The sequence below is a fragment of the Culex quinquefasciatus genome, chromosome 2 (assembly GCF_015732765.1).
Source record: "Culex quinquefasciatus strain JHB chromosome 2, VPISU_Cqui_1.0_pri_paternal, whole genome shotgun sequence".
Lineage (NCBI taxonomy): Eukaryota > Metazoa > Arthropoda > Insecta > Diptera > Culicidae > Culex > Culex quinquefasciatus.
The window spans coordinates 213,279,251-213,284,587 of record NC_051862.1 but is presented as its reverse complement, the minus strand read 5'-3'; the positions used below and the strand labels follow the sequence as shown (position 1 = coordinate 213,284,587).

At 32.1% G+C, this 5,337-nt stretch overlaps 1 long non-coding RNA gene across 1 annotated transcript; it reads right to left on the bottom strand.

Annotated features, from left to right (window-relative positions):
- Positions 1 to 2,745: 2,745 nt before the first annotated feature.
- On the bottom strand, positions 2,746 to 3,247 carry LOC6045101. The gene is made up of 3 exons (XR_005277855.1): positions 3,075 to 3,247; positions 2,878 to 3,012; positions 2,746 to 2,817 (listed from the first exon to the last, which is right to left on the bottom strand). It is a non-coding gene; the product is annotated as an uncharacterized LOC6045101 (long non-coding RNA).
- Between the last annotated feature and the right edge of the window lie 2,090 nt (positions 3,248 to 5,337).

Genomic DNA, 5,337 nt, shown 5'->3' with positions numbered 1-5,337 from the left:
TAAAACTATTGCCAAATTTCTTTATTCTTTTTTTCCTTTAAAAATAAGACAACGAACGAAAATTGCAATTATCATAAAAAAATAAAATTATTTTAGTCAATTCAGAAAACATTTTGCAATGCTTGTTTTTTTTTTAAATGAAATATGGATTTTTTAAATTGTTCACAATTAAAAAATTTTGGGACCACAGATTGGGTAAGACGGGCAAGCCAAAAAAATTTTTCTATGATTTCATTGTTATTCTTATTTTTTAAGCATTACAGAGTAGTTCACCAGATTTTCGCAAATTATCTCACGATTATTTAATTTAAATTTTTTATTTGAATAAAATCTAGTTCATACATTTCCTGTGTCAAAAGAAGCAATTTTCTATCATTTCATTAAAAGTCTATATATAATTTTGCGAGCTGGTCATATATCTTGAGATGGTTTTGATTGATTTACTATCTTCGGCAAAGTGAGAGATTATATTATAAACTGTTCTGAAAAAAGGTCCACTCTTAAAAAATACCTCCTTTTATTCAAAGATTACCTCCCAAAATATTTTTTTTTAATTTTAAAATTGATATGTTTTATGTTTATGAGAATCAAAGGACATATTTCAATCAGTACTTCATAATAGTGTAAAAAAATTGCGCCAAAGATGGTATGATTAAAAAAAAAAGATATTTTGTATAAATTTTGAATAGACCACATATTCAAAATTTATAGAAAATATCTTAAAATCTTAATTCAAACATTTTTCTTTTTTGAATACTTTATTTTTGAAAAACTGAAAAACAACCTACAGTTGCCTCTTAGAAACAATAAAAATTGAAAATAAGCGACAGCCACACAAGGAACTCGACTCGATGAAAATGAGTTGTTCCTAGTGTCACTGAATTATCCTATAATTTTCGTTGTTAAAAATTTATGCTTTTTTCGATTTTTTTGTTTAATAAAATGAGCAAAATTATCTTTTTGCAGACCTTTTCAAAAGTTATACAACAACAAGTTTTAAACACCTATTTAGATTACATTTCATTATTTTTATATTTTTTTTTATTTTTTATATATATATGTATATTTTGTTTGTTATTCAAATTGTTATTGATATGGAAAAAACTTTAAAGATAGCATTGAGCAGTAGCAAAAAAAACTCATGTGACACTTTTGGCTTTAACGATTGGAAAGCTGGGCTTGAAATTTGAAGTTTATTTAATTTTTTGCCTCTCTCCACCTTGACTAAAACCAATGAATCATACTTTAAAGAAGATAAAGTGATTGCGTTTTCAGTACTGTTAGCTTTTTCCACATACTGGATGTAATTTTTGCATGTATGCTACAGTGACGAACCGCCCTTATTCTCCATACAAACTTTGGAGAAACCCCATTCGGCCCTGTCTATTTTTTTTAATTCAAGGGGCACGTGCTTCTTGAGACCCCAAAGTTCATGCTTACCCTCGAGTTGAGCCTGCGTAGAAATTTTGTTGGTCGATGTAATCTATTACGAAATTAGCCAGAAACTCCAAAATACCTCCAAAAGCATACCCCAAACTCACACCATTCGCACCATTCCCGCTCCAACAAGTTAATCCCCCGCTTCAACCTCCGGAACGACCAAACCCCTGGAAACAAAGTCACCGCGCAAACAGAGATTACGTCAAATCCAGAACCACGTCCGCTATCTTCCCAGGAAGAAGCAACAAAAAAAACTGTCCACCCAGAGAAAATCCCAAATTAGAATGTATGACCCAACTCGCGCCGTTTGACGCGTGTGTTCCGGGGACTTCACCCCTAATGGCCACGTCGTGGGTCATTTCGAGTGGGTCGGAGAGCGGGACCATAAAAGCGAAGGTCGCGTTTTTGATGTCGTGAAATCGTGCGCTATCGCTGGGCGTAGTTTCATTTTTTATCCCCGGGACAAGCTAATTTTTCCAGCCGTTCCTGGGAATGTTTGTTCCCACTGGGATGGTGACTTTTTTTGGGGTTTTTAAGGGGGCTGGTTTTGAAGGATCTTTTGCAAGGTGGGTTTGATAAAGTTTATTTGTTTTATTTAACACTGGGATGAAGAAGACTTTATAATTTCTTGCGAATCTTCATGCTGGCAAATTTCAAGTGTGACTCATTCCAATAGATTCCGTATGAGGTCCCAATTCCAGAATTCAATTGACTGCAATGTAAATTAGGCTTAAATAAATTTATACCATATCTCACTGTCACACTGTTTACCTTGTGTAGCTGCCATAATACCACCAACCGCCTTGATCGGCCTGAGCCCAGTTTTTTCCACCTACCACATTGTAGTTATCGTAAGTTGAAAAACTGCATCTTTCATGTTGCCTCATAGCATCTACAGCAGTTCCCGAAAATCTGCCAAGCTTAACAAGTGCATACTATTCATCTTCATTACCAACTCGAAACTCAGAGTAGTGAACAATTCCCAAGCTGCCATTGGCAAATTGCAACTCAACAAACAGCTCGTACGAATCGTGTGTGGTCAGTTGGTATAGCTTCTCCAATCCAATCCAAAAATTGTTCGTTGGTTGGCCAAATCCATCACGGTATTCGGTCCAGTTACGGTTGAAGCTAACAGTGTTCTCAACTCTTTGCTGAACGACGAGCCATCTACCCCCGAACGTTGTCATGTCACAGAACACATCCACCGGATACGAAATGTTGAGAATATCTAGGGAAATCTCTCCAGAGTCACTTCCTTCAGTGCATGAATTTGGAGAATCTAGCTTTTCCAGGGCACTTTTTTTCGGTTGCAGCTTTCTCAGCTCATTTCGGATATGATCATGATTGGAGCAAATTGTTTGTAGTTCCAGAACTTGTCTGAATTCGAACAAAAAAGCTTAATATCACACATTTCATAGCATTAATCCATTGAAATACCTGGAGTAATTAGTCACGAGCGCCAGATTTGCAGCGACGCTGGTTTCCAAACGGAAAATTTGTTCTTCAATTGAACGTTGTTTGTTTTGAACAGCTTCTGAAAATTCCATAACATTAACTGAAAGCTCCAAAAATCTGGAATTTTAGTTTAGGATTTTAAAACTTTCAGAATTAAAAAAAAAACATCCTCGTAATACTTGAACTGAAGGGTATCGAAACGGTGCTGAATCAACTCGAATCCAACGCCACAATTGGTCACCTCTACTTGAACATCTTGGGAGCATTCAATTACTATTAGAATTTCACTGATTGTCAGTAGAAGTAGGAGTCGTAGACAGAGCGATGTATCCATGGTAAAAGTGTAATGCTTACTGAAGGGCAAACTGTGTAAAAAGTTTTCTTATGTAAAATTAATGCTCCGAGGAGTGAGCTTATCTTTGGGATGTTAGAATATCAACTGAAAGTGTAACTGAAAGAAACCATTCAAAATAGGTTTATGCAGCTGAGCAAATATTTCCATATTGATTGCTAACCATATAGATACCCGGGCAGACGGTAATAACAAAATTCATGCCATTTCAATAACAAATACTGTTAAAATAACAGAATGTGTTATGTAATATTCTTGAAAAATCCATTTTTGCATAAGAGTTTAGTAACAGTTTTTGATATAATAACAAAATTTGTTATTGGACTGATATTGGTTGCAAGCCAAAACAACTTTGGAATAACATTTTTTGTTATGGAAGAATACAGCCAATTGTTATTAGGTTGATCGGATTAGTTGTTAAAATAACAAAAATAACAAAGATTTGTTCGAAGAATCACTTAAAATGTTATTTGTCTGTTATTACAATAACAATCCAATAACAAAAAAATCATAACGGCAAATAACAAAACTTGTTCTAAATAACATAAAATGTTATTGGCCTAGTATTTTCAAATTACAAAAAATGTTATTTCAGCGTTATTTCCGTCTGCTCGGGATAACGTTAAAGTAATAAAATATGATGCTTATCAATAAGTGGATTTGGTTAAAGCGCATTTTTCATTAATTTTTTCATATATTTCATCGAATTCCAAAAAAATAGGAAACAAAAAAAAATCATTCAAAAATGTGTTATGTTTATTTAAAAAAAACTTAAAATGTCGGTTAAACCGTGATAAGAACGTATAAAGCAAGTTAATGTATTTTCAATCAAATAAATACGTTATCGTCCTTTAAATAAAAAAAATGGACTACAGATCCAAAAAGAAGTTTGACTTTAGAAACCAATATTATTTTCTTAAATTCAATAAATTCGCATATTTGTGTCATAGGCAATTGTGATAATATGTAAAGCAATTTTTTTTAAACTTTGCTTGAAATTTGTTTGCAATTGATAATGACTTCAGTCATTTTTTAGAAGGTGGTTTAGACATTTTTAGGGTGAAATTTTTCAAAGAATCATATGATTTTACAATATTAAAACATTTTATGCAAAAATAGAAACCCAGCAATTTTTTTTTTCGGAAAGCTGAGAAATTAGTTTTTATTTTTGCCGTCATTCACCTCCTCCTGATCGAATAAGCCCTCATTTTTCAACTTCAACAACTCGTGAAATATTTTCAAATTGCAAAAAAACTTAAAATTTTTCAAAAAACTAAAGGTGTAAAACAAATTTTAATGTTATAACTTAAAAATATTGTTTTAAATTTTGTTTGAAAATATTTCTGATTTTTTTCAAAAATCACATTTTTGTCATTGAATTTATTGCCCCGGTACCAGATTTGACACTTTCCTTAAATCTAGCGCAAACAATGTTTTAAGTCTTCTTATATCCAGATTATCGTAAATTATTATTTATTTTTTGCGTATGTCAAACAAAAAGATCGGATTTTTTCTGTGAACTTATTTTTTCTTACAGGTCCCAATAAATTTAAAACTTTCCTGAAGACACCAAATCGATCAAAAAATCTTTAAAAAACTGATTTTCGAACATTAACATGCCTAATTTTTATGACCATTCAGCAAAATTTAATGGAGCCTTGTATGGATAATCTAAATATTCAAAATTACTTCCTTTGACGTAAGGAACGCATGGATAAAGTAAAAATAATTTAAAAAACAAAGTCTTAAAGACTTACGTTTTTTTACGTTTTTTTTAATTGCTCATATTTTTTAAGTTGAGCAACAATTATAAAAAAATAATCACAATCAAATCAAATCAATTCTGTTGATTTGGAGTAGATTTTGTTGTTTCATGCACAGTTAACTAAGTCCTTCTTTTTATTCTACAAACATTGAAAATAAAATAAAACGTTACTTAATAAACCGTAGTTCAACCTACAAATGATAGGGTTAGAATATTGTCAATCTTACTGTATCATTTGAAAGGCCTTTTAATAATCCAACAAACGATGGATCGCTTGATCGATCCGAATATTACTTTTATCGAAATATCTGTGATCCGATCTAAA